The 10,427-nt window shown below is 44.1% G+C and overlaps 1 protein-coding gene across 4 annotated transcripts in view; it reads left to right on the top strand.

The window, feature by feature from the left end:
* The first annotated feature begins 8,408 nt into the window (after positions 1–8,408).
* The window catches only part of fes (FES proto-oncogene, tyrosine kinase), a 54,133-nt gene continuing 52,114 nt past the window's right edge, over positions 8,409–10,427 (top strand). For all 4 annotated transcript variants that reach the window (XR_015074383.1, XR_015074382.1, XM_085972425.1 and 1 more), the window contains exon 1: positions 8,409–8,717. The gene's annotated coding sequence lies outside the window, so the exon portion shown is untranslated. The remainder of the gene's footprint in view (positions 8,718–10,427) is intronic.

The raw sequence follows: 10,427 nt of genomic DNA, 5'->3' as shown, positions 1-10,427 counted from the left end.
TCTCTGTTGTGTCCATGGTTTCTGCCAGTAGCTAGCAGCAAACAAGGTTCCTTGCCACTCCTGCATACTTGGAAAATTATCCCTTTCAAATCTTCTTTAAAACATTACCTGGGGGTCTGGCAGTGGTGAGTATGCATCTGTTGTCTGGATGTGCTGGTTGTGGTAGGTTGATCTGCATTTAGCTCCTGCAGTTTAATCAGAGGGGGAGATGTGCTCCAGATGGCCAAGGCAACACATTTTAGTGGTGAATTTCAACTTTGGTATTGAGTAGGTGATCCCTAGGTGTCTGTCATATGGAAACTAAGACACCTTTGACTCTGAATAACATTCCCTTGCCTTTTTTTTTTGTTTGGTCGCCAGGAAAAAGGAGAGAGAGAGCAGCACTGAATCGCAGCTCAATTAACATTCACAGCCAGGCATAACATGATTAGATGCCTAGTGACACAGTGAGCAGCAACTCTGCTAGGGCCACAAGTGACCAAGATGTAGCCCTCAAACAGCTCCTGAGCCCATATTATGGGAACCACTGTCATTACATATTACTTCAGTTTATTCACCAAATATTTGAGTGCTCTGGCTCCACCTGCCCAATTGCAGATTCTCCCTCGCTACCTCTGAGTCACTCTCTGTTGCGTAGCGCTGAATAATGCTTTTCCCCCTCAAGCCATGTACCTGTGGGAAAAGTTATTTAACCCTTAATTTTCTCATTGTGATACTTGTTTTGTCAATTGTGCTGAGTTCTTGTTAATTCAGCTGAATATTTATTTAACCAAAATAATCATCTTGGTGCAAGGACCAGCAACAAGGTAGAATGGAAAAACCACAGGATTCCCGCCCACCCCACCCAAAAATGCAAGACTGTCAGACTCTTGTTTTCCTGTCTGTTTTGATCTTGGCACTGGCCTAATTGTATTTTTGGGGACACGAATCACTGCAGCAAGAAACAGCAAACTAAATACTTGACTCTCTAGCTTTTTGTCTGAACTTTCCTCTCTTCCTTGTAACATGCAGTTATACCATCCCACATGCCCTTCCTGTATCCTCATTGTGTTGCAATCAAGACTTGTTACTCCGTCTCTTAGGTTTAACTCATTCTTGCCCAGCATTTCAAAAATGGTGCAACTCCTCACCTTCCTTACACTCTTCCTCCTTTTAATCAATAGGCTTTTAAAATATGGGTATAGTGTCACCTAACTACTTCTTGGTTTACCTTGTGTTCTCTTTCACTCTTTTCAACCGAGCTGGTGCCCTACCCAGTCGGGATTTTGCCTGCCACTGAGGCTTCTCGGTTTTAAACAAAGCCTTAGTAACAGTTGAGTGGCTAACAACCTTTTTCACTGTTGTCTGAGGAGGTGCCCTGGGTTTTGAGGAGTGTTCTTGTCCTCGATAGAAACAACCAGTTGGAGTGGACATCATGCAGGTTCAAGGACACAAGAGCAGACACTGTTTGGGAGGAGGGAGTCTTTGGAACCCTTCAATAGCTCTAGAACATTGTTGGCTGTTACCAGTCCCATTAATGTGTTCAATGGAGGGAATGGTAGATTCCTGTTTGATTAAGGGGATGTTTCCACTTCTGCAGAGAATAGTTCTGGGATATATTGAGCTCTGTGTTGAACAAGTAACTGTTTGGGAGAGGAGTTATTTTATATGCTGTACTGCTGTTGTTTGAGAAGTTATTAAACTTGGAACTTACAAACAAAGCCTCATTATTCAAAGCACATTGCAGATAACATTGAGGATGGACATGCTTTGCGAGGATTCCTTTTGGAGGTACTTCCTCTTATTTGTTCACTACAAATTTTCCTAGTCATTGTGTGTTGTCTGCTAGCACTACCTGCAGAGGACAAAAAACATTGCCCGATACAGAGCAAGCTAATGCTATAAACGCAAGAACATAAGAACATAAGAAATAGGAGCAGGAGTGGGCCACTCAGCCCCTCGAGTCTGCTCCGCCATTCAATAAGATCATGGCTGATCATCTACCTCATCTCCACCTTCCCGCCCGATCCCCATATCCCTTGATTCCTTTAGTGCCCAAACATCTATCGATCTCTGTCTTGAATATACTCAACGACTGAGCATCCACAGTCCTCTGGGGTAGAGAATCCCAGAATCTTAACTGGGTAAGGTGCAAAAAATCTGTTCCAATTGAATTGTATGTAGTGGCCCAGTGTGGTTCTGAGCCACAGTCCAAGAAGGTCTCTGGTTTAATCACTAGTTGGGCCTGAGTTAGCTAATATCTGCTGGAGGCAGCAGGAGAGGTTCTGCATTTGCCGTCAGTTCCTCGGGATAGGGGGCAGAGGGAGGCATAATCAGCTGGGGTTCTTGCTCTGGACTACATGCATTCTAGAAAATCCATGTGCGAATGTGGGCAACAGGATCGGGTTCACCAGTGACATCCCCCATGATCGAAGACCTTGCTTACAATAATTGTCTAGGCTGACCTACGAAAACAGGCCACTTGGTTGAGATACCAGAGGGCAGCTGCTGTCTGTAGGAATGGACCCAGTCAGAGTCGGCACCTTCAGGCAGGATGGGGAAATAGTGACTCACTGGCATTGCGCTTCTGCGTCTGATCGGCTTATTAAGTTACACCGAAGTGTCCGCTTAGCTCAGTTGGTAACACCCTTGCTTCTCTGCCTCAGAAGATTGTGGGCTATGTCACGATTCAGTGAACTGACCTGTAGTATCGGCTCAGAGGGTAACACACGATGGATCACAAAATGACTTTCTGCCGGGCTCCACGTGTGTATTCAGCCAATTCACCACCTGTCCAGCTCGGGATGGGAGAGTTCGCAACATCCTCACAGCATTGTCATGCAGCTGAAGAATTTTGACCCAACAAAAATTTACTTAGAATGTTTTCCCTTGTGTCCCCAAAGTTCTGTTCCAAACACACTTCCTCCTTGCTGCACATGCTGAAATCGAGACTTCTCACCCCATCTCCTACTCTAACTCATTCGTTCTCCGGACCGTAAAACCATTGAACTTCTCACCTTTCCTCACTCATCCTTTTCTCCTGCAATCTCCGAGCTTGGTGTCCCTTACCCACTACGTCCTGATTTAATTTGTCTTCTCTCCTACTCCTTTCAACCTTGGTGGTGTCCTGAACTATGGGCCTTGGCTTTTCACCTAGGTTTCTGAATATTAAAGAGCTTTAATAAGCTGAAGGAAATAGAGAATGAGAAGTTTGAAAGAGCGAAATTTGTTGGACGCTCTCTTATTGAGTTGCTATGGTACTTGATTAACACCAGTGGGAAGCTGGTAATTCTTAAACAGGCCTCTGCACAAGGCTCGACCTCTCAAGTGTGAAACAATTTATTTGACTCTATAGAGGTGGCCAGTAAACTCTTCATGGGTGAAGGTTGGATCCGACTACACCAGCCTGGCACACTGCTGAAGTTACATAGAATTACATAGATTTGACAGCACAGAAACAGGTCATTTGGCCCAACTGGTCCAGGCCCAACACGAGCCTCCTCCCAGCCCTCTTCATCTCACCCTAGCTGCATGACTTCTATTCCTTTCTCCCTCATGTACTTATCTAGCTTTCCCTTAAATGCATCTGTGCTATTTGCCTCAACTACTCCTTGTGGTAGCGAGTTCCACATTCTCACCTCTTTGGATAAGAAGTTTCTCCTGAATTGTCTAGTGGATTTATTGGTGATGATCTTATATTTATAACCTCTAGTTTTGGTCTTCCCACAAATGGAAAATAACATGCATTTGTGGTTTTGTCTAGTCCAGCCATTCATTGACAGTGGCTTGAGAAGGGAATAATAATTAAGCAGGACCAGACACTAACTGTGAGCGGGTGAGTATGGGACACAATTGATGAAGCTGAGCATCGTGAGTCTGTAGCCCTACAACCCAGCTCGTGACCTCTGCTTTTCGTACTCTGGCCTTCTATGCAGCTTGTTCCACCGTCAGTGGCTGTACTTTAAGCCATGTTGCTGAGCTCTCTGAAATTCCCTGCATCTCTCGACCTTCAAAGGCCTCCTCAACATCCTCCTCTCCGACTGCACCTTTTAGTCACTTTCTGTAATGTCTGCTGCCCCCCCCCCCCCCCCCCCCAATTTGAAAACATCCCTTATGGACATTTTGTGACTTAAAGGCACTTACAGTACAAGTGGTTGTTACCTCTGCCTCCCCTCACCCTGCACTGAATTCGGACCGTGGTCGAGGCCCAGTCTGCCTGCTCCCATTATATAATGGTCCTACTCGGTGCTAATGTTGGGGTGTTTTCTTTTCAGATTCATAAAAATTTACAGTACAGAAGGAGGCCATTCGGCCCATCTTGTCTGTGCCGGCTGACAAAAAGCTATCCACCCTAATCCCACTTTCCAGCACTTGGTCCGTAGCCCTGTAGGTTACGGCACATCAAGTGCATATCCAAGTACTTTTTAAATGTGATGAGGGTTTCTGCCTCTACCACCCTTTCAGGCAGTGAGTGCCAGACCCCCACCACCCTCTGGGTGGAAAAAATGTCTCCTCAAATCCCCTCTAAACCGCCAACCAATTACTTTAGATGTGGTGTATTTGGACTTTCAGAAGGCTTTCGATTAAGGTCCCGCATAAGAGATTGGCGTGCAAAGTTAAAGCACATGGAATTGGGGGGCAAGGTACTGACTTGGATAGAGAACTGGTTGGCAGACAGGAAGCAAAGAGTTGGAATAAACGGGTCTTTTTCCGAGTGGCAGGCAGTGACTAGTGGGGTACCGCAGGGATCGGTCCTAGGACCCCAGCTATTCACAATATATACAGGAAACTCTTGTTTAAACGGCACCTAAATATCCGGAATTCTCTTAACCGGCAAAATTCATACTCCGAAAACACCTCGATAACCGGAAATGTTGCCAAGTCTGAGTCTCCCGCGGTGGCCGAGTTAGTCAGTGGGGGTAGTTTTCCAAACTGCCACTACTCGGCTTCTTGGCACTGTCAGAAGTCTGAACACCTCAATAACAGGAGTCTGACTCTTTGTTTGTTAAAAATAGCCTTGGTAGATAACCCTCTGTCATCCAGAATTTTTAATTAACCGGCACCATCCCGGTCCCGTCGGTGCCGGATACCAGAGAGTTTCCTATGATCTAGACGAGGGAACTAGATGTAATATCTCCAAGTTTGCAGACGACACAAAGCTGGGTGGGCGTGTGTGCTGTGTGGAGGATGCAGAGAAACTCCAGTGTGATTTGGACAGGTTGGGTGATTGGGCAGATGCAGTATAATGTGGATAAATGCGAGGTTATCCACTTTGGTGGCAAAAACAGGAAGACAAATTATTATCTGAACGGCAATAGATTGGGAGAAGGGGAAGTGCAACGAGACCTGGGTGTCCTTGTGCACCAGTCACTGAAGGTAAGCATGCAGGTGCAGCAGGCGGTTAAGAAGGCAAATGGTATGTTGGCCTTCATAGCAAGAGGATTCGAGTACAGGAGCAAGGATGTCTTGCTGCAGTTGTACAGGGCCTTGGTGAGACCACACCTTGAGTATTGTGTGCAGTTTTGGTCGCCTTATCTGAGGAAGGATGATCTTGCCATGGAGGGAGTGCAGCGAAGATTCACCAGACTGATACCTGGGATGGCAGGAATGAATCATGAAGAGAGATTGAGTCGATTAGGCTTATATTCGCTAGAGTTTAGAAGAATGAGAGGGGATCTCATTGAAACTTATAAAATTCTAACAGGACTAGACAGACTGGATGCAGGAAGGATGTTCCCGATGGCAGGGGAGTCCAGAACCAGGGGTCACAGTCTAAGGATAAGGGGTAAGCCATTTAGGACTGAGATGAGGAGGAATTTCTTCACCCAGAGAGTGGTGAACCTGTGGAATTCTCTACCACAGAAGGCAGTTGAGGCCAACTTATTAAATATATTTAAGAAGGAGTTAGATATATTTCTTAAGGCTAAAGGGATATGGGGAGAAAGCAGGGACAGGGTACTGAATTTGGATGATCAGCCATGATCTCATTAAATGGCAGAACAGGCTTGAGGGGCCGAATGGCCTACTCCTGCTCCAATCTTCTATGTTTTAAATCTCTGTCCCCTGGTTATTGACCCTTCTGTTAAGGGAAATAGGTCCTTTCTATCCACTTTATCTAGGCCCCTCATAATTTTATACACCTCAATTAGGTCTCCCCTCAGCCTCCTCTGTTCCAAAGAAAACAACCCAGCCTGTCCAATCTTTCCTCATAGCTAAAATTCCCCAGCCCAGGCAACATCCTCGCAAATCTCCTCTGCAGCCCCCTCGAGTACAATCACATCCTTCCTGTAATGTGGTGACCAGAACTGCACGCAGTATTCTAGCTGCGGCCTAACTAGTGTTTTATACAGTTCAAGCATAACCCCCCTGCTCTTATATTCTATGCCTCGGCTAATAAAGGCAAATAGCCTGTATGCCGCCTTAACCACCTTCTCTACCTGTCCTGCTACCTTCAGGGATCTGTGGACATGCACTCCAAGGGCCCTCTGATCTTCACTTCTCAGTGATCTACCATTTATAGTGTATTCCCTTGCCTTGTTAGCCCTCCACAAATGCATTACCTCACACTACTCCAGATTGAATTCCATTTGCCACTGTTCTGCCCACCTGACCAGTCCATTCCAGTCTCCCGCCTTCCAGTCACTAAAACACCCTTCGACCATTACCCTTTCTTTTCTGCCTCTGAGCCAATTTTGGATCCAACTTGCCACTTTGCCTTGGATCCCATGGGCTTTTACTTTTGTGACCAGTCTGCCATATGGGACCTTATCAAAAGCCTTGTGGAAATCCATACAGACTACATCAAATGCACTACCCTCATTGACCCTCCTCAAAAAATTCAATCAAGTTAGTCAGACACGACCTTCCCTTAACAAATCCATGCTGACTGTCCCTGATTAATCCGTGTCTTTCTAAATGAAGATTTATCCTGTCCCTCGGAATTTTTTTCAATTTTCCCACCACCGAAGTTAAGCTGACTGGCCTGTAATTACTCGGTCTAACCCTTTCTCCATTTTTAAACAACGGTACCATGTTAGCAGTCCTCCAGCACTGCACCTGTAGCCAGAGAGGATTGGAAAATGATGGTCCGAGCCTCTGCTATTTCCTCTCTCGCTTCTCTCAACAGTCTGGGATACATTTCATCCGGGCTTGGGGATTTATCCACTTTCAAAGATGCTAAACCCCTTAATACTTCCTCTTTCACTTTATTTCATCTAATATTTCACACTTCTCCTCCCGGATTGCAACATTTGCATCGTTCCTCTCTTTTGTGAAAACAGAAGCAAAGTATTCATTAAGAACCATACCCATTTTCCTTCCCTTGATGCCTTAAGCCAGCATAGAGCGCTTGCTCACATTTCAAATTAAGAACACAAACTTACAGCCCCTGAGCAGTCTCTGGTCATGTTTATATTTAACCTGCTACATGCAATTGACTTCCGTCACTTTGTTTAAATGTGCAGAAACATCCACACACCCAACTGAAGCCAGTATTTGCATTATGAACAAACATGTTTCACACACACACCTTTTTTCCCCTCATTTGGGAAGTAGGAGAGGTGAGTTACTGTGTAGTTACAGTACACAGGTGCAAGAGTTGCATTGATTGCCCACCTAACAATTTAAGCACTTCAAAAACTAACTGATGTTGAAAGCTTTTGATCTGAAATTGCCGGTATTTATTTACTAGCTGGTCCACTGTTGGCAGCTGGGTTGTGATGTTTATCTACTACAATGAAGCCATTTGATGTGTGTCCCATTTATAGCTACTGTACAGGTACTGAGTGGGGAAGTGTTTTAGATTGGCCCATCACAAGGGTCAGCTGTAAGTAGTTGCAGTATTTTCTTTTTTTGTATGCGGTGTCAGCTGGAGTTGATTTGTAAATATCAAGTTCCCTGGCTGTGTGGAAGAGGGCAGTTGGGTCAAAAGCCGAACAATAACAGGAAATTATTTTTGTACATAGAAAATGGCCACCTAACAAAAAAAAAGAGCTTTTATCAAACAGTTTCGATTTTAAATATCCCCTTTAACAACATTGACCAATCTGTACCGAGCACATTGATTTCAATATGGATTTTGTAGATGTTTTGAGAGAGAGCAAAGGTTCGAAGAGTTTTTTTAAAATAGAAATTCTAAATACTTTTGTAAAACTTGGTGCCAATTGTTTAATGCACCTTCCTCTCTTCCAAGGCTCGTCTAAAAGTTTGCGTGAAACATCAATTTAAAAAAAAACTAGTCCCCTGTTAATGTCCAGCACTTGGGGGGTTAAACATAAACCGAGGTCGGTTTGAAATTCACTACTTTACAATTGAGAGGAAGGAAACTCGGGGAGTGAGCGCAAGATGAAGACAGAGCTCAATGCGTGCAATTGAAAGAAATAGGAACAGCAAACCAAAAAAAAATATATATATATAAAACTGCAAAAGGACAAGCTGTGCGGGTTACCGAAGAGAATATTTCAGCGTTTGATATATACTGATTAAGAGGAAGAAGAATCACGCCAGGGTTTTCGGAGAAACTCCAAGAGCCTCTTGTCTCATTAGCTTCATCATTCGACCGGCGTTCCATGTTGGTTTTGAACAAAGCTTCGAGTTTACAACCGGATCATCTTGTTTAAAAATATATATAATATATATAATAATAGAGAGAGAGAAATTTATCAAATTACTTCGGGGGGAAAAAAAGAACACCAGAGGAACGAAGGAGCTTCTGTTCAACCTTCAGGAATCCATTTCCGGTAACTCCACGCTCTATTAACAATTATAATATAGAAAAGTCGTCAGTAATGGTGAGGGCAGGGGCAACTCGGTGCAGGTTTATATTCCGGCTTTTTTTTCCCCCTGATGTCATTCTCCATCAGCTTTTTAGACTTTTGCTAAAGATTTTGATGTGCTGTGAAACAAAAATTAGGCACTTATTATTGCTTGGCGGCAAAAACTCTGCTTAAGAAATCAAATATTAATTAAATGATAGCGGCAAGCAAGAGGCTGTAATTTTATAGAGGCTGCAGTCTCGACAAAGGGTTTCCACCCGAAACGTTGACTCTATTTCTCTCTCCACGGATGTTGCCTGGCCCGCTGAGTTTTTTCCAGCATTTTCTGTTATTTTGTGATTTCCAGCATCTGCAGTATTTTGCTATCCGGCTATAATTTAATTTCTAGGGAACACTTTCAGAAAACATACAGCTGATGCTGGAACTTTTGACCAGAAACAATTCGAGATATTTATGTTGTAAGTAGATGAGTGTATTTATAGAAAGAGTTCTTTCACACTGGTGTCTTAATTGAATTTTGATCAAATAATTTGTGTTGAGGAGAGACACCAGACTCGGGTGCAACAATATAATGGGGCGGATGTATCAATTCATTGTGCCACATGGGCTTGGGTAAAGTGCAACGGTCGGTGTGTGTGAATTTTGCCCCACTTGAACTGTGGGGGGGAAAATACCTGACACAACCGTTCCAGATGTTGCTTTGCCAGATGTAGATTGTGTCTGGAGAGTGTACTTTGAGCAGCGTGACGGCACTGGGCAAATGCTGTGTTGTCATAGGGTGCTTGCCTTTCAAATGAGATCTTCAACTCTACCTGTTCAGGTGGACGTGAAAACACCCCCGCGGCACTATTTGAAGTAAAAGGCAGGGGGGTGTTCTTTCTCCTGGTGTCCTGCTCAACAGTTAGATATCCCTCAGCTAACACTACAAGAAACAGATTAATTGGTCATCTGTCTCATTCCTGCTGATGATGGAGAGCTTGCTGTGTGTGCAAAATGGCTGCTGCATTTGCCTACAGAGAAATGATTACACTTCAGAAGTATTCCATTGCATGTGAAGCACTTTGAGATGCCACAGATGTGAAAAGTGTTGGATAAATTCATGTCTGTTCTTATAACACTATATGGTGAAGTACTAATGATTACAGATCTGTCACTGGATGGTGAGTAACTTCGAGAGATGAGTTAAGACTATGACACGAGAAGGGTATCACCCAGTGTTTAAGTGCACTACTCCCTGTAGTGTCTTCTCGCAATGTGTTAAATAATCCTTATGCTGTACAACACTTTTTGTTCAATGGATTTTACACACTTATTTGAAAAAAAAATGTTTTGGCCCTAACTGAAAATGCACACAGAAAGTTATCCCTGGGGTAAGAATATTTCTGGACAAAGCATCTTTGTCTTTTAGATTGAGATAAAGAACTTCTGGCTCATTTCAGCTCTTTGGAGGAATGCTGCCCAACACTTCAGGGTAGTACTGAGGGAGTGCTGCACTGTTGGAGGTGCCGTCTTTCAGAAGAAACTTTAAGTTAATATCCTGGCAGCCCCCTCAAGTGGGTGCAAAAGATCACACAGAGCATTATTCAAAGAAGAGCAGGGGAGTTCTCACCGGTGTCCTGGCTGAGATTCATCCCCTCAAACCAGCACGTAAACCAGATTATCTGGTCATTTATT

This window comes from Somniosus microcephalus, chromosome 32 (assembly GCF_052327205.1).
Source record: "Somniosus microcephalus isolate GS21.2 chromosome 32, FLI_Smic_1.0, whole genome shotgun sequence".
Taxonomy (NCBI): Eukaryota; Metazoa; Chordata; class Chondrichthyes; order Squaliformes; family Somniosidae; genus Somniosus; species Somniosus microcephalus.
Note: the sequence above shows the minus strand (reverse complement) of the source record. Positions and strands in the feature narration are given on the sequence as shown.